We start from the raw sequence: 19,696 nt of genomic DNA, 5'->3' as shown, positions 1-19,696 counted from the left end.
TTAGGAATATTCACTATCTTTGTTATAAACACACACCTATACACTTAAATGAGAAAAAAATGTGTGTATTAATAATAAATGTACATGAAAAAAATGTATATTAGCACATAGATAGCCTTAAGTATGCATTCTGTAATTTCACACTGTGCAAAAATTATAAGGACAACCAAAGTTAGGGCAAGGTAATTACATTTTTTTAATTTATACTAAGGAATAATTTTTTGTGGTCCTCTATTGGTTATTTAGAGTCCAGTTGCTTTTTAAGGTCTCATTTGATCCCTGAAGGCTAAAATGTGAGTGTCCAATTATTTATTGTTCAAGTCACAGTCAAAGGTATAAGCCACATCCCCAGGGGCAGTGGAGAGGCTACCCAGAACAATTTTATTAATATAAGAGCCAGTTAACTTTTCAAAATTATCAAATCTAAATACCTGTTCCTAACTTCCTTTTAACACTATTTACAAATATTCTTGTGTTTGAATTTGTTAAACATCTTCCATTTTCTATCCTTGCTTGTCCCAACAGGACCCTCTTCTGTCAGTCATCTCGGACACTGGCTGTCACTTGCAATACAGGCAGGTATTTTTCCTTCCCTGCTGAAGTTATAAGCTGGGTTTTGGTGAAGTTGCTTTCGTCCTCCTGTGTGGTGCCATTTAGAAAAGTATCTTCCCCAGTAGCCCCAGATATTAGCTAGACCCTGACCTCCCCACCTCTCTTGGAAACAGCATGGCTTCAGAAGTGGAGAAGACAAGACAGGAGATAATGCTGATGGTCCTTACAGCCTGACACACACACACACACACACACACACACACACACACACACACGATCAGACTCAGAGGAGTGGGTAAGGGCGTGAAGGGCCTTTTTATTTTCTCACTGGTCTATATTTCTCATGTCATCTGTGCCTCTGATTCTAGCAATGCTCCTCTCCTTCTGTCATTCCCTACTCTTCCCTACAGACATAAGGAACCGGTCTCCTGCTGGGGAGGAGGAAAGGAGAGATGAATGGAGGAAATTGTGGCTCTTTTGGGATGGGGACGCAAACTCATTCTGGAGCTATCTTCTATGTGCCTTCTGTAGCTTTCTTCTCCCAGTGCACCATACACACATGCACACACAAACACACACACAGACACACACATCTGGGAACTGAGTGGGAGAAGTAGCCAGTTTATCAGCAGTTCAAGGATCCTGGTCCCCAATAACAACATCTTTTGTGTACTATAGATTCTACCGAAACATAATTTTCGCCATAAAATTATCCTCATTTCTACCAAAGATAGCCAAATTAAGACTAATTTGTTTCCAAAATAAGTCTATATTCAATCAACTTGGCCTGGTTATTTACATAAGTACAGTAAGAATAGTGATTGGCCATATAGGCTCTTTTAAATTTGCTTTGCTGGAACTTTTTACAAGCACTCTCCAGACTGAATTTTTAATAGCCTCTCAAGGCTAAGAAGCCAAGCCAAATATTTGCCATCAGACTTCACCTGCAATACCTATAGATTTGAGTGAATTCTTCTCTTCTTGGGGTCTCTCAAAAATCCTGAGGTTTTCCTGGGCCTGCAAGGAAGTGACCTTCCTTTTTCCCTGTCAGGTTGCTGGGAACCCTGTAAGCAAAGTAGCAGGCTACTTTTCCAAGGGACTTTGTTGTCTCCATAAAGCCAACCTTAGTTCCTTAAAGCTGTCTGGTCATATCTGAGTCTATTTATGTCTCTCTCATACATGACATTCCAGTCAAAGTTTTGGTAATATAATCAATGTTTCTAATTGTGTCTTCTTATAGGAGAACAGATTCTTTTTGAACTTATACAAGTAACATGCTCACCAAAAAAATAAGAATATTCATTGAGAGTTTCTGAATCCTGGAGGGATCAGGTAAGGAGAAAAAGATAAATGTTTCAATTCTACTTACAAAGGTATAATTTACCAAACTGGTCTAAGTCACAGTTAGCTTAAGAAAAAAAGAGAAAAAGGTTTTCTTAAATTTGGAGCTGCAAAACATTTTAAAATGTTTCAAATTTTAAAAATCATAAAAATTATAATCATCTTCCTCAGTTCATTTAGTCCCATGTAATTAATTCTTTCTTTGCTTGACCTTTTGTTAGAAGTTTTATGAAGCCATCAGTTTCTCCATTAGGGTTCTATAAATTCTTACCTAGTTCAGTGGTATGATTTGAAAGTCATCAGAACTCATATTCTAGAGCACTTATTCGGTTCTTTTCCATGAATTTCTCTGAAGATGATACATATTTGCAGGAAGGTTTGTAAAGCATATGAGTAAAACAGTAACTGTAAATGATAAAAGGCTTAAAATGTCCATTACTAAATGTCTGATTCATCATAATGGAACTGACAAGGAAATTTGGTTATCTCTGTGATGCACAACATTTTAAGATAATAACTAGAATTATGACTGATAACATTATATTAAGACATATCCAAATTTTAGAAATTCTATACAATTTTTAGAACATTTATAATAATAATATTTACCCATACAATATAAACTAATAAAGTTTATAATCATTTATTTGACAATGCTTCCCATGTAATTTTCCCCATGTAATTTAATATATCAAATAACCCTAATTAGGTTAGTATCTCTTGTTTTTAAAGAACGAAAACAAATATTTTGAGATGTTCCAGGAGCCCTCTGGAAAACCCCTAAGTTATTTCTACGTCAATAAGACATCATCTAGAATTCAATATTTTGGAAGTTTGTCAAAGATATCAAAACACTTGGTCAAAAAAAATCATAGGTCACTGTGAAATAATACTTAGTTATCCATTTAACCAAAGTGACACAGACTTCACAGGAAAATACAGAAAGTTAAATAGTTGTAAAAAGCTTTAGCTCTTTTAATATTGAGAAAACTCAGTTGTTTTTGTTTTCCTAAGTAATCAAAGATCTGATAAAGACAAAATATATAATCTTTGTTTTTATAGATAGATTACATTAAAAGTAAAGAAGACCTTTGTTTTCAATTTCTCATTAAGAGCAGACCAATAGTCTAAGAAAACTTCATCCCTTTAACAGAGAAAAAACAAATTTTAATTTTGTACCAGTTTACTTTTGATATTAAAACTCATTTACTTAATAAAATTTATTCCAGTCTCAGTTCTAACCACACATAAAATTCCTTTCTAAAGATCACTTTTTCTACAAACCTTCTACAACTCTCTATGTTTATTTTAGTGTGTACTTTGTTCTCTTTCCCATTTAGAAATAACCAGCATTGCTTTAGGACAAAATCACTTTCCTTCCTCTCAAAATGTATTCCCATACCTCATGTCATTTTTCCCCAAAAAACACATATCTTATTTTTCCTTCTATAGATGTTTTCCTTATTATTTTTAGTAGCTTTAACTGCATACATTGATTAGAATTCTTAACCCTTAGAAATCTTAATTTATAATGAAAACTAAGAAGTAAGCCACTGTGAACTGTTACTGCATTCTTTAAATTGACAAATTCCATAATTTTTAGAACCATACATTTTCTCATAGCAGAATTTTTTAATGTGGCATAAAACGTGTTTCTTAATAGAACAAAACATCTTTAGTTCCTCTGTAATAAGAGGTCAAGGTAGGTAAAATTAAACTTGTTTAGCATTTAATATTCCAGTATTTTATCTTATTTGGAAATAATCTGGACATTCAATAAATCCTCGTCATTTAATTTAATTCTAAGGGTGTAAGTTACCAAAGAGATTTGAGAAAATATTTCAGTAGACATACCATAAAACAATCATTGCTAAAAAGCTCATTTAAAACCTTTTTTCACATTTACATCTATTTAACTCATTTGTTCTTAACAATCATACTTAAGATTACTCATGAATATTTCATGAGACATTAAAACAATTAGTCATCATCTTAAGTTTCGTTGTTCTTATTTCTGACAAACTTTGCAACAGAGACATGAGCCCATTTGACTAGTTAACCCAGGTAGAAAAAAAGTTGTTTATCTGCATTATATTTGATGCTTATAACTCTGAAGGTATTTCTGTATTAATTAAAGCAACAAGTTTAAAATTTGCTTTCATTTACCAAAAATTATCCTACATCATGTGAACTTGAAAAAAATTGGGGTTAGTTTTTATTATATCTCCAAGGTTTAGAAATACAGTTAACCCTTGAACAATGTGGAGGTTAGGGGTGCTGATGCCCCTTGAAATCAAAAATCCATGTAAAACTTTACTATAGGCCCTCCATATCCTTGGTTCCACATCTGTGGATTCAACGAACCATAGATCATGTAGTACTGTAGTATATACTGATTGAAAGAAATCTGCATATAAGGGGACCTGTACAGTTCAAATCTGTGTTGTTCAAGGATCAACTGTACTTAATTTATAGATGCTTATCTTTACGCTAATTAAATACAGCCTTTTACAAATTAATTTTGGCACTACCATTCAGAGGTAGAAAAATACCATATCTACAACGTACATCCATAAATATACACAAATACAGGTAGACACGACAGCGATGTCATAGTTTTCATTTTAAAACTTTAGCCATGAATCAGTAAAAACTCACTAGTTTATAAATAATGGTTGGAATAAATTAAGTTTACTCACTCAAATGACTAAAATCTTTTATTATTTGTGGAAGACTTCTAGGATCTATATTTGCCTTTGATAAATAATCTTAAGAAGTCTGTGATTTAGAGTTTGGGCAAGAGAGCTCTTTTAGCAGTTTGTGTTTAATAAGACCTCTTTCCCTCTTTTTTCTTTTTTTTTTTTTTTCAGTTTCAGGTTCTACCAATTGAGTTAATCTGGGCTCAGTCTCAGGTGATTGTGGTCTATGTTTACATTTCAAAGACTTGATAAAATGTATAACTTTAAGCGACAGAGAAAAAAATTGTAAGTTTTCTCCTAGGAATTTTGGAATATATTTGTCTATTATCATAAGTCTTTGGGTAATTACTATAAAATTTTTTTCTTAACTACAGGCCAATTTTACTCCAATATCTTAATCTTTTAAAATATCTACAAGCATTTTGAGACGAATAGACAAGTTTTGGGTATTGGTAAAGATAGGTGGGACTTGACTTGTTTCTAGAGTTGCATTTGTGGTTCTGTAGAAATCTACAAGACAAAGACAGTTGTTTCTATTAGCCCTTGAATGTTGGCTTCCTGCTGATCTATCTCTTGATTATTTTTAGAAGAGCCTGGGGAATTGCTGAGAGGATGGAGAATTTTTTTCAAGAAGGGAAATTTACATTGGATCTTTGTTTTAAGTTTAATTTCTGTTCTTTCATCTTAATAAGGGATTCCCTAAAACTTGCTGTTATGCCTGTGTGTTTTCCTTTCAATTTGATCCTCCTATGAGTACCAATATGGCAGCTGTCTATTATGAGAGCTCTCAATTTTTTTTCCTTTCAAATATAGCCAATTTCAAGGATCTATCATTTGGCCATTGATGAGGAGGATCTTATATTAATTTTAAATAGCACTCAAACCAATAAGCTTTTTTTATGGCTTAACCAAAGATGCAAAAGACATCTCACAAGAGTGTATCTTTCCCTCACAAGATCTAGAAAGTTCACTCCCAAGTTAGTTTAAAAAAGTAAAAGCTCTTCATTGCTACAGGTGGTAAGAATGGTGTAGTGAAAATGGTGTCTCTAGTTGCCCATGAGAACGTGGTATGCCTCCAGTCGTAGACCTGCTAATCTGTGACACCAGGCAGGTGCTACTGGAATGGGACTTTTGCATCACTAACAAGCAACAAAGTTTGAGATGACAAAGGCTCCTTATGGACTAGGACCCCTTATGACAAATTCCCCTGAGAGCTAGAATAGCCAAAAAGAGAGAGTGCTGCTTATGACACTGTGTCATGAAACCCCAGTCTATTCAACTGGCTACTAGATGCATCCCAGTAAGTACACCTTCTGGATGGCAAAGATCAGACAGAATATTCTCAATCATCACAAAGCCAAGCTCTCAGGACATAGAACAAGACGGAAGGAAAAACCTCATATAGTTTTTACATAGCGGACCCACAGCAAAGTTTGTCTAAACAGACGCACGTCCAGTGGAAACTGTTAACTCGCTAGTCTGTGAGGCCAGCTTGAACAGCAGATGTATAAAGGGCCTATGCCTGATGTTCTGCTCTATGGTTCTTCCTTCTTATGACAAACGACACATCAGACAGAGACAAACAGTGACCATCTCCAGGAGGAAAGGATCAATACAAATTGAGAGTACTCATTTACCAAATACCAGAGTTGCTAGGTCCCAAGGAACCAGTTCCACAAATATTGATATTTTCTCCTGCTAATCTAAATTTAGAAAGAGAGAAAAAGAACTCTGATGACTTTTCCCTTCCTTCAGACCCAGCAGGCAGAGAATGGGAAGCTGAGTGGTAAGAACTTTTACTTTCTACTGGCTTTTGTTAGTAGTCCCAGGATCTCTCAGCTGTAGCAGCCTGGGCTTGGGAAGCGGGGAGCAGGGTCCAGCCAATATCCTGCCAACTATGCCAACTACTGGGGAGGGAGAAATTCCCCCCATCCCTCTTGAGTTCCTTTAGCTGGTCTAATAATTAAATTGACATGAGACAGATTAGCAGGAGGAAAAAAATTTAATTTGTATGCAAGGAGATCTCATAGCAATGGGATCACCGAAGTGGCCAAAGCAGGCTGTTTATATATCATTTTTAGACAAAGAAACAATTATTTGTGAAGATTTAACAAAACAAAGGGGCTTGTGCTTGGGGTAGCAGACTAATGAAGAACACAGTTTGTTTATACAGCTTTGTTAGCCTTGAATACCCTAACTCTGGTGATAAAGATGCTTTTTATCCTCCTGGTAGAAGGAAGATACCTTCACATGGAAGATTTAGTTCCCACTTTCAGTGTGAAACGGGGGGGTGGGGGAGTTGTTGTCAGATGAGGCTTTTTTTAAATATCGTTTTTTTCCATCAGCTGTTTCTCAAGTAACTAATTCAAAATAATCAATATGCCATTAAGGCACATTGGGGGCGGCTTGCCCTAGGCCCCAACAGCTGTAGCATAGGCTGAGTCTAGCCTTCACTCCCACATTCAGCCTGTGTGGTCCCAAACCAGGATGCTAGGTTCACTCAGGCTCCTCCTCCCTTTATCGTCCTGCCATCCAGCCTATAGCACACACACACTGCTGGGACAGAGAGAGGGAGCCTGAAATGGAGACAAGATGACTATATTTGGGCTTAAACACATCATATAACCTCTTTAGGCTTTAATTGTTTTTTTCTTTTCATGGTGGCCGTGGGAAGGGAAACTGGAGGGGGTGGTGAGTGAAGGAATCTCTACAATCCCTTCCAGCTATTACATTCCATTAGGAAAATTAATTTTCTTTATGAACTTCTTTCATTAGCTTCCTCCCAGACTGAAACACCTTCAGTGACTCCCCATTTTCATAAATTACAAATGTGAAAGCCACTGCCTTTCATAATACACTTTAATCCAGCTACAGTTGCTTTGCCCAAACTTGTTTCTCTCTGTATTCTTTTCCTACAATTTCTCACCCCCAACTCACTGGCCTAGCAAGGTTTGCTCACAGATCCACACATCCTCAATCCCAGTTTTTTCTTGACCCCGACGCTGTTCCTTATTCATGAACCTGACACATGGTAGCCACTCGGTAGATGTTTGTGGCTGGACTGTTGAACCATGCTCTCCTCTACCATCCAAATCCCATCCCAGTTTTCAAGGAACAGATCAGGCCCTATCCTATCTGGGAAGCTTGCCCTGGTTCCTCTGAATTACATAATCATGCTCTCCTATAATCCACAGAATTAATGTTGTAACACACCATTTAGGATATACAGTCATGACCTCTTAATCACTGTTAAAAGTCTGTGGAAAATTTAATCTACTCATTAAAAGTAGACACTCTGAAGACTAATAGCTAGTCTTCTATTTCTTCATAATTACCACACCACCTAACCCCACACTGAATCCTTGATAGGTACTCAGGAAATATTGAATTGATGGGCCGGGAGGCAGTCTGAGAACATTTCCTCTCCTGGGGATGAATATAATCCCTATCATACAATCTTCACTTGGTAAAATACTCATCTTTCAAAAAGAAACTCAAATGCCAGGTGAATGTAGCCTTCTCTCTTCTTGTATACGTCTATTGGCACTCATCATGTTGCCATAATTATTTGTTTATACATCTATCTTCCCATGTGAACAATGAATTCTTTCCCTTCAGAAAAGAACCAAATTTCACTTTTGTTGTAATTCTATGCCCAGTACTACCCCCACAACATAATAAATATCCAATAATGTTGAATAAATGTATAGAATGAATGCACATACCATGTACAAAAAGAGTGGATTTTTGCTTTGCTCTCTCTGAAAACTGTAGAAGCAATTTTTGACAATTTGTGATAAAGAATTAGTGTGACGCTTGAGACCCAGTTTATAAGTTCATGATCTAAGTCATATACAGGGTCAGGGGATAGAATTATCCATAGGTTTCTAGTATCTATACTAAATCTTGCCCCCAATTACCTTTAATAGTTCTGAGTTGACTGTGCATTATACTGCATTCTGTGGCTTTTGAAATCCCAAATTGGAGAATCATTATTTAAAAACCACCTTTAAGAAATTAGCATAGTTAATACATTAGAAAGTACAAAGAATGTGCCTGTTCTTTTCCTGGGGTCATCCATAGATTGCTATGAGACTTAAATGGCTCCTTTTAACACCACATGTGTACCGCTCATCAGTACTATCTACCTTAAACTTAGTTTATTAATGTATTACATATACTCTACTGGATGCATATTCTCTGAGACCAGGGACAGTTTTAGACATCTCTCTGTTCCCCGTAGCACCTAACACAATAATTTCTATGGGTAGGGGCTAAGTAAACAGTTACTCTATGAACCTATTAATGACTATATTCCAAGATTCGGCTGAATTTTAAAACTCAGCAATGGGGGGGGGGGGGACCTTCAAGATGGCAGAAGAGTAAGATGTGGAGATCAACTTCCTCCCCACAAATACATCAAAAATACATCTACATGTGGAACAACTCCTAAAGAACACCTACTGAATGCTGGCAGAAGACCTCAGACTTCCCAAAAGGCAAAAAACTCCCCACATACCTGGGTAGGGCAAAAGAAAAAACAGAGACAAAAGAATAAGGATGGGACCTGCATCTCTGGGAGGGAGCTGTGAAGGAGGAAGTTTCCACACACTAGGAAGCCCCTTTGCTGGTGGAGACAGGGGGTGGAGGAGGACGCTTCGGAGCCATGGAGGAGAGTGCAGCAACAGGGGTGCAGAGGGCAAAGTGGAGAGATTACCGCACAGAGTATCAGTGCCGACCAGCACTCACCAGCCTGAGAGGCTTGTCTGCTCACCCGCCCTGGCGGGTGAGGGCTGGGAGCTGAAGCTTGGGCTTCGGAGGTCAGATCCCAGGGAGAGGACTGGGGTTGGCTGTGTGAACACAGCCTGAAGGGGGCTAGTACATGACAGCTAGCCGGGAGGAAGTCCGGGGAAAAGTCTGGAACTGCCTAAGAGGCAAGAGACATTTGTTTTGGGGTGTGCGAGGAGAGGGGATTCGGAGCACCACCTAAATGAGCTCCACAGACGGGCACGAGCTGCAGCTATCAGCTTGGAAACCAGAGACGGGCATGAAACAGTAAGGCTGCTTCTGCAGCCACCAAAAAGCCTGTGTGCAAGCACAGATCACTATCCACGCCTCCCATTCCCAGGAGCCTGGGTAACCTACCACTGCCAGGGTCCTGAGATCCAGGGACAACTGCTCCGGGAGAACACACAGTGCACTTCAGGCTGTTGCAACATCATGCCGGCCTCTGCCACCATAGGCTCGTGCTGCATTCGGTACCACTCTCTCCCCACGGACTGAGTGAACCAGAGCCCCCTAGTCAGATGCTCGTTTAACCCCCTCCTGTCTGGGAAAAGAACAGATGCCAGAGGGTGACCTACATGCAGAGGCAGGGCCAAATCCAAAGCTGAACCCCAGAAGCCGTGCGAACAAAGAAGAGAAAGGGAAATCTCTCCCAGCAGCCACAGGAGCAGCAGATTAAATCTGCACAATCAACTTGATGTACCCTGCATCTGTGGAATACCTGAATAGACAACGAATCATCCCAAAATTGAGGCGGTGGACTTTGGGAGCAACTGTAGACTTGGGGTTTGCTTTCTGCATCTAATTTGTTTCTGGTTTTATGTTTATCTTAGTTTAGTATTTAGAGCTTATTATCATTGGTAGATTTGTTTATTGATTTGGTTGCTCTCTTCCTTTTTTATATATATATATTTTTTTTCCTTTTTCTCTTTTTGTGAGTGTGTATGTGTATGCTTCTTTGTGTGATTTTGTCTGTATAGATTTGTTTTCACCATTTGTCCTAGGGTTCTGTCTGTCCGATTTTTTTTTTTTTAGTATAGTTTTTAGCACTTGTTATAATTTGTGGATTTGTTTGTTGGCTTGGTTGCTCTCTCTTTCTTTCTTTTTTTAAATTACTTTTTAATATTTTTATTTTAATAATTTTTTATTCTTTATTTTAATAACTTTATTTATTTATTTATTTTTCCTTTCTTTCTTTTTTTCTCCCTTTTCTTCTGAGCCGAGTGGCTGACAGGGTCATGGTGCTCCCGCTGGGTGTCAAGCCTGAGTCTCTGTGTTGGGAGAGCCAAGTTCACGAAATTGGTCCACCAGAAACCTCCCGGCCCCACATAATATCAATCAGCAAGAGCTCTCCCAGAGATCTCCATCTCAATGCTAAGAACGAGCTCCACTCACTGACCAGAAAGCTACAGTGCTGGACACCCCATGCCAAACAACAAGCAAGACAGGAACACAACCCCCCCCCCCCGATTAGAAGAGAGGCTGCATAAAATCATAAGTTCACAGACAGCCCAAAACACACCATCAGACATGGTCCTGCCCACCAGAAAGACAAGATCCAGCCTCATCCACCAGAACACAGGCACCAGTCCCCTCCAACAGGAAGCCTACACAACCAACTGAACCAACCCTACCCACTGGGGGCACACACCAAAACCAATGGGAACCACGAACGTGCAGCCTGAGAAAAGGAGACCCCAAACACAGTAAGTTAAGCAAAATGAGAAGACAGAGAAATATTCAGCAGATGAAGGAGCAAGGTAAAAGCCAACCAGACCAAACAAATGAAGAGGAAATAGGCAGTCTAACTGAAAAAGAATTCAGAGTAATGATAGTAAAGATGATCCAAAATCTGGAAAATAGAATGGAGAAAACACAAGAAAGAATTAACAAGGATCTAGAAGAATTAAAGAGCAAACAAACAATGATGAACAGCGCAATAAATGAAATTAAAAATTCCCAAGAAGGAATCAATAGCAGAATAACTGAGGCAGAAGAACGGATAAGTGACCTGGAAGATAAAAATAGTGGAAATAACTACCACAGAGTAGAATAAAGAAAAAAGAATGAAAAGAATTGAGGAGAGTCTCAGAGACCTCTGGGACAACATTAAACGCACAAACATTCGAATTATAGGGGTACCAGCAGAAGAAGAGAAAAAGAAAGGCTCTGAGAAAATATTTGAAGAGATTGTAGTAGAAAGCTTCCCTACTATGGGAAAGGAAATAGTCAATAAAGTCCAGGAAGCACAGAGTCCCATACAGGATAAATCCAAGGAGAAACATGCCAAGACACATATTAATCAACTTATCAAAAACTAAATACAAAGGAAAAATATTAAAAGCAGCAAGGGAAAAGCAACAAATAACATAAAAGGGAATCCCCATAAGGTTAACAGTTATCTTTCAGCAGAAATTCTGCAAGCCAGAAGGGAGTGGAAGGACATATTTAAAGTGATGAAAGGGAAAAATCTACAACAAAGATTACTCCACCCAGCAAGGAATTCATTCAGATTCAACAGAGAAATTAAAACCTTTACAGACAAGCAAAAGCTAAGAGAATTCAGCACCACCAAACCAGCTTAACAACAAATGCTAAAGGAACTTCTCTAGGCAGGAAACACAAGAGAAGGAAAAGACCTACAATAACAACTCCAAAACAATTAACAAAATGGTAATAGGAACATACATATCGATAATTACTTTAAATGTAAGTGGATTAAATGCTCCAACCAAAAGACACAGACTGGCTGAATGGATACAAAAACAACACCCATATATATGCTGTCTACAAGGACCCACTTCAGACCTAGGGACACATACACACTGAAAGTGAGGGGATGGAAAAATATATTCCATGCAAATGGAAATCAAATGAAAGCTGGAGTAGCAATACTCATATCAGACAAAATAGATGTTAAAATAAAGACTATTACAAGAGAGAAAGAAGGACACTACATAATGATCAAGGGATCAATCCAAGAAATAGATATAACAATTGTAAATATTTATGCACCCAACATAGGAGCACCTCAATATATGAGGCAAATGCTAACAGCTATAAAAGGGGAAATCGACACTAACACAATCATAGTACAGGACTTTAACACCCCACTTTCACCAAAGGACAGATCATCAAAAATGAAAATAAATATGGGAACAAAAGTTTCAAATGACACATTAAATAAGATGGACTTAATTGATATTTATAGGACAATCCATCCAAAAAGAACAGAATACACTTTCTTCTCAAGTGATCATGGAACATTCTCCAGGATACATCATATCGTGGGTCACAAATCAAGCCTTGGTAAATTTAAGAAAATTGAAATCATATCAAGTATCTTTTCTGACCACAACACTATGAAACTAGATATCAATTACAGGAAAAAATCTGTAAAAAATACAAACGTATGGAAGTTAAACAATACACTACTGAATGACCAAGAGATCACTGAAGAAATCAAAGAGGAAATCAAAAAATACCTAGAAACAAGTGACAATGAAAACACGATGACCCAGAGGCTATGGGATGCAGCAAAAGCAGTTCTAAGAGGGAAGTTTATAGCAATACATTCCTACCACAAGAAACAAGAAAAATCTCAAATAAACAACCTAATCTTACACCTAAAGCAATTGGAGAAAAAAGAACAAAAAAAACCCAAAGTTAGCAGAAGGAAAGAAATCATAAAGATCAGATCAAAAATAAATGAAAAAGAACTGAAGGAAACGATAGCAAAGATCAATAAAATTAAAAGCTGGTTCTTTGAGAGGATACACAAAATTGATAAAACATTAGCCAGACTCAACAAGAAAAATGGGAGAAGACTCAGATCAACAGAATTAGAAATGACAAAGGAAAAGTAACAACTGATAATGCAGAAATAAAAATGATCATAAGAGATTACTACAAGTAACTATATGCCAATAAAATGGACAACCTGGAAGAAATGGACAAAGTCTTAGAAAAGCACAACCTTCCAAGACTGAACCTGGAAGAAGTAGAAAATATAAACAGACCAATCACAAGCACTGAAATTGAGACTGTGATTAAAAATCTTCCAACAAACAAAAGCCCAGGACCAGATGGCTTCACAGGCGAATTCTATCAAACATTTAGAGAAGAGCTAACACCTATCCTTCTCAAACTCTTCCAAAATATAGCAGAGGGAGGAACACTCCAAAACTCATTCTACGAGGTCACCATCACCCTGATACCAAAACAAGACAAAGATGTCACAAAAAAAGAAAACTACAGGCGAATATCACTGATGAACATAGATGCAAAAATTCTCAACAAAATACTAGCAAACAAAATCCAACAGCACATTAAAAGGATCATACATAATGATCAACTGGTGTTTATTGCAGGAAGGCAAGGATTCTTCAGTATACAGAAATCAATCAATGTGATAAACCATATTAACATATTGAAGGAGAAAAACCATATGATTATCTCAATAGATGCAGAAAAATCTTTTGATAAAATTCAACACTCATTTATGATAAAAACCTTCCAGACAGTAGGCATAGAGGGAACTTACCTCAACATAATAAAGGCCATATATGACAAACCTACAGCCAACATCGTTCTCAATGGTGAAAAACTGAAACCATTTCCACTAATATCAGGAACAAGACAATGTTACCAATTCTCACCACTATTACTCAACATAGTTTTGGAAGTTTTAGCCACAGCAATCAGAGAAGAAAAAGAAATAAAAGGAAGCCAAATCGGAAAAGAAGTAAAACTGTCACTGTTTGCAGATGACATGATATTATACATAGAGAATCTTAAACATGTTACTAGAAAACTACTAGAGGTAATCAGTGAATTTGGTAAAGTAGCAGGATACAAAATTAATGCACAGAAACCTCTTGCATTACTATACACTAACGAAGAGAAATCTGAAACAGAAATTAAGGAAAGACTCCCATTTACCACTGCAACAAAAAGAATAAAATACCTAGGAATAAACCTACCTAAGGAGACAAAAGACCTGTATGCAGAAAGGTATAAGACACTGATAAAATAAATTAAAGATGTTACAAACAGATGGAGAGATATATCATGTTCTTGTATTGGAAGAATCAATATTGTGAAAATGACCATACTACCCAAAGCAATCTACAGACTCAATGCAATCCCTATCAAACTACCAAGGGCATTTTTCACAGAACTAGAACAGAAATTTCACAGTTTGTATGGAAACACAAAAGAACACGAATAGCCAAAGCAATCTTGGGAAGGAAAAAGGAGCTGGAGGGAACAGGCTCCTGGACTTCAGACTCCACTACAAAGCTACAGTAATCAAGACAGTATGGTACTGGCACAAAAACAGAAATATAGATCAATGGAACAGGATAGAAAGCCCAGAGATAAACTCACACACATACAGTCACCTTATCTTTGATAAAGGAGGCAACAATATACAATAGAGAAAAGACTGCCTCTTTAATACGTGGTGCTGGGAAAACTGGACAGCTACATGTAAAAGAATGAAATTAGAACACTTCCTAACACCATACACAAAAATTAACTCAAAATGGATTAAAGACCTAAATGTAAGGCCAGATATTATAAAACTCTTAGAGGAAAACATAGGCTGAACACTCTATGACGTAAATCACAGCAAGATCCTTTTTGACCCACCTCCTAGAGTAACAGAAATAAAAACAAAAATAAACAAATGGGACCTAATGAAACTTAAAAGCTTTTGCACAGCAAAGGAAACCATAAACAAAAGACAAAAAGACAACCCTCAGAATGGGAGAAAATATTTGCCAATGAAGCAACTGACAAAGGATTAATCTCCAAAATTTTCAAGCAGCTCATGCAGCTCAATATCAAAGAAACCAAACAACCCAATCCAAAAATGTGCAGAAGACCTAACTAGACATTTCTCCAAAGAAGATATACAGACTGCCAACAAACACATGAAATGATGCTCAACATCACTAATCATTAGAGAAATGCAAATCAAAACTACAATGAGGTATCACCTCACACCAGTCAGAATGGCCATCATCAAAAAACCTACAAACAATAAATGCTGGAGAGGGTGTGGAGAAAAGGGAACCCTCTTGCACTGTTGGTGGGAATGTAAATTGATACAGCCACTATGGAGAACAGTATGGAGGTTCCTTAAAAAACAAAAATAGAACTACCATATGACCCAGCAATCCAACTACTGGGCATATACCCTGAGAAAACCATAATTCAAAAAGAGTCATGTACCAAAATGTTCATTGCAGCTCATTTAGAATAGCCAGCGCATGGAAGCAACCTAAGTGTCCATTGACAGATGAATGGGTAAAGAAGATGTGGCACATATATACAATGGAATATTACTCAGCCACAAAAAGAAACGAAATTGAGTTATTTGTAGTGAGGTGGATGGACCTAGAGTCTGTCATACAGAGTGAAGTAAGTCAGAAAGAGAAAAACAAATACTGTATGTTAACACATATATATGGAATCTAAAAAAAAAAAAAAGATGGTCATGACGAACCTTGGGGCAAGATGGGAATAAAGACACAGACTTACTAGAGAATGGACTTGAGGATACGGGGAGGGGGAACGGTAAGCTGGGACAAAGTGAGAGAGTGGCATGGACATATATACACTACCAAACATAAAATAGATAATTGTGGGAAGCAGCTGCATAGCACAGGGAGATCAGCTCGCTGCTTTGTGACCACCTAGAGGGGTGGGATAGGGAGGGTGGCAGGGAGGGAGACGCAAGAGGGAAGAGATATGGGGACATATGTATATGTATAACTGATTCACTTTGTTATAAAGCAGAAACTAACACACCATTGTTAAGCAATTATACTCCAATAAAGATGTTAAAAAAAAAAAAAAAAGAGTCATGAACCACAATGTTCATTGCAGCTCTACTTACAATAGGCAGGACATGGAAGCAACCTAAGTGTCCACTGACAGGTGAATAGATAAAGAAGATGTGGCACATATACACAATGGAATATTACTCAGCCAGAAAGAGAAACGAAATTGAGTTATTTGTAGTGAGGTGGATGGACCTAGAGTCTGTCATACAGAGTGAAGTAAGTCAGAAAGAGAAGAACAAATACCGTATGCCACCACATATATATGGAACCTAAAAAAAAAAAAAGTTCTGAAGAACCTAGGGGCAGGACAGCAATGAAGACGCAGACGTAGAGAATGGACTTGAGGACTCGGGGAGGGGGAACGGTAAGCTGAGACAAAGTGAGAGAGTGGCATGGACATACATACACTACCAAATGTAAAATAGATAGCTAGTGGGAAGCAGCTGCATCGCACAGGGAGATCAGCTCTGTGCTTTGTGTTCACCTAGAGCGGTGGTTTAGGGAGGGTGGGAGGGAGGTGCAAGAGGGAGGGGATATGGGGATATATGTATACATATAGCTGATTCACTTTGTTATACAGCAGAAATTAACACACCATTGTAAAGCAATTATACTCCAATAAAGTTGTTAAAAAATAACAAATTAATAAAATAAAATAAATGTACAAATTCTAAGAAAGGATTATGGGAAAATGAAGAGTAACCAAAAAATAGAAAAAAAACATTACAGTATATGACTATCAGAATAAACTTGAATTCAGGAAATGGGAGTTTCTAGGAAGGCAAGAAAAAAGAATAGTTTTCCAGAATCACTTGTTTTCTTAGTAAAAAATTTCTATGTGAACATGTAGATAAGATTGAAGGAACCCACTTGGACCCTCAGAGTTAATATGAAGAATATTTGAAACTAAAGACATTTGAGATTCAAAAGATGCAGAAAAAAGCCTTCTTGGAGCTTCCCTTATCTCACTAAATGCAGAAACTTATGGAAATGAAACGGTCATAAATTTCCATCCCGAGGAGAGTTTTATGGCCATGAAAATATGGAAAATACCACTTGTACCTGCATAAACAATGATTATCACAAGCTTTCTTATCTCCAATTTGGTCCACTAGAAACCCATTTATTCTTCCCATGCAAGCTTCTTATCCCCTCTCACTTTCCTTTCTTAAGTTAGATATATAAGCATCTAATTTTAGCCATTTACCAACTACTTATTTTGTGAGTTTCCATATGCATATAAATAAATTCTGGTTTACTTTTAAAAAATAAATAAATAAAAATAAAACTGAGCCACATGGGAGAAACACTCTTATCACAGTTTCAATAATGATCATCTTTTGCCTGAGCAACTTATTTGTTTTACATGCTGATCTTAATGAATCGTATTATCACTTTGATTTCTTTTCTTAAATTTGTCCACTAGACATCTTAGAACCAACTTGATGGACCACAAATAGCAAGTGCATGGTTCTTCAAAGTACAATTTAGCATACAAAAGGCTGTCTCCTTATTTCCTAACTTTATTTTCCCTTTACCTAATTTTTCCTACTAATTTCAATTTAAGATTATCTTGTTACATAATATGCATCTTTGTAAGCTGTCTTAAATTATTTTCAGCCCAAACAAGTATTCATGAACATAAATAAACAGATATATGATATAATAAATACAAAAAATAAATATCAAATCTAAGATTTTCTTGATTAAATATCATTCCCAACTGTGTTAAACTGATAAATTTCCTTAAATTGTTATTACTAAATCACAATTTTAATTACCCTATAGATTATTCATAATTCTGCTCATGCTTGAGAAATACCTTTTATTTTCCATGTAATCATCTGGCCTCTTTATTACGTACTTCCAACTTAGGTAGTGGCTTTATGGGGAAAAAAAGAGAATGAGAAGGTGAATGATAACTGTCTTCAAGATTATCTTTGTACTTTAAGAGCTAAGATACAATAATAACTAACACTTATAGCACTTACCATAGGCTGGCATTGTACTAAGAATTTAACGTCATCATTTAATCCTCACAACAACCATAAGAGATAATACTATTATTATTATCCCATATTTGTAATGAGGAAACTAGGCACTCAGAAGTTTGGTAAGTTGCCCAAGATCACACCTTGAGTACATGACACAACTGGGATTGGAGCTGAGGCCAACTGTCCCCAGAGTTGGGGTCCTAACAAATTTGCCACACTGCATCAACTATTCTGAGTCTCCAAGTCCTTAAAAGCCTTGAAATGTTAGCTTCCAGTATTGTCCAGAAACTATGACAAATAAAGGAGAAATGGCAAACCGGATGATCAGTTTTTCCACTGCAAGGAAAAGACGATTGTCCCCTCAAACCCACTCTGTTCCGCAAGATAACATTTCCCAGATCTGGCCCTTCTAAGCCAAATAAAGCATTAATGGATAGTGCTTTAATAGAAACTTTGTGGATTTTTAAGAAATCCAAATGCTATTTAAGTGAAAGGGATTGAGAGAGAAAGGGGAATTTTCTTTCACTCTTGGTAGCAAAATTATTCATTGCCTCTTGCTATTAGAAGTCATTTGTTGCTTCAGTCAATACTGCCCAGGGCAGGCCTGGGCTTTATTTGCTATCTCTGTGTTTGAGCCCTGAAATGAGGTTATCGATTTATGATCAGTGTAACTCCTGGCTGACTCCTGAATGTTATGATACACTAATATAGGGTCTTGAGGAAATCACCTGCTATCCCTCAAGGCAGGATCTACATCTTGTTCATTTTCTGTCACTCCAGCATCTAGCACATAATAAACACTCAATAAATATATGCTGAGTGATCTGATTCATAAATTATTCTTTGGGTATAGATTTTAAGTTTCTAATGAATAGACCCTGTTTAACACCTTATATGGTGCTGCTAACATTGAATAATATAGATATGATCAAGTGAATGAACTATTTACAGTTGCAAGTTCAATGGTAAAAATGGTTTATGTGTGACTGAAGTCATATGCTAGAAGACACGTGAAAATAAAATCTTTGCCAATAACAAAAATTTATTTTAAACACCATGAATACTATTTCACAAGGAACCAGCTTCTTCATAATTCATTAATGAGTGATTCGGCTTTTTTTACTTCTTTGGCAACATGAAAGATTATTAAGCTTTCACATCCTCCCCATTTTATAACTTTTTAAAAAATTTTTATTTATTTATTTATGGCTGTGTTGGGTCTTCGTTTCTGTGCGAGGGCTTTCTCTAGTTGCGGCAAGCGGGGGCCACTCTTCACTGCGGAGCGCGGGCCTCTCACTATCGCGGCCTCTCTTGTTGCGGAGCACAGGCTCCAGACGCGCAGGCTCAGCAATTGTGGCCCACCGGCCTAGTCGCTCTGCAGCATGTGGGATCTTCCCAGACCAGGGCTCGAACCCGTGTCCCCTGCATTGGCAGGCAGATTCTCAACCACTGCGCCACCAGGGAAGCCCACATC

The 19,696-nt window shown here is 37.3% G+C and overlaps 1 long non-coding RNA gene across 1 annotated transcript in view; it reads right to left on the bottom strand.

Annotated features, from left to right (window-relative positions):
* Positions 1-19,696, bottom strand: part of LOC132365315 (uncharacterized) — a 796,238-nt gene that overhangs the window by 302,453 nt on the left and 474,089 nt on the right. Inside the window, exon 3 of the long non-coding RNA XR_009503074.1 lies at positions 18,051-18,110. This is a non-coding gene — a long non-coding RNA (uncharacterized LOC132365315). The remainder of the gene's footprint in view (positions 1-18,050; positions 18,111-19,696) is intronic.

Source organism: Balaenoptera ricei, chromosome 4 (assembly GCF_028023285.1).
Source record: "Balaenoptera ricei isolate mBalRic1 chromosome 4, mBalRic1.hap2, whole genome shotgun sequence".
Classification (NCBI taxonomy): Eukaryota; Metazoa; Chordata; class Mammalia; order Artiodactyla; family Balaenopteridae; genus Balaenoptera; species Balaenoptera ricei.
This window is presented reverse-complemented; position numbering and strand designations above follow the sequence as displayed.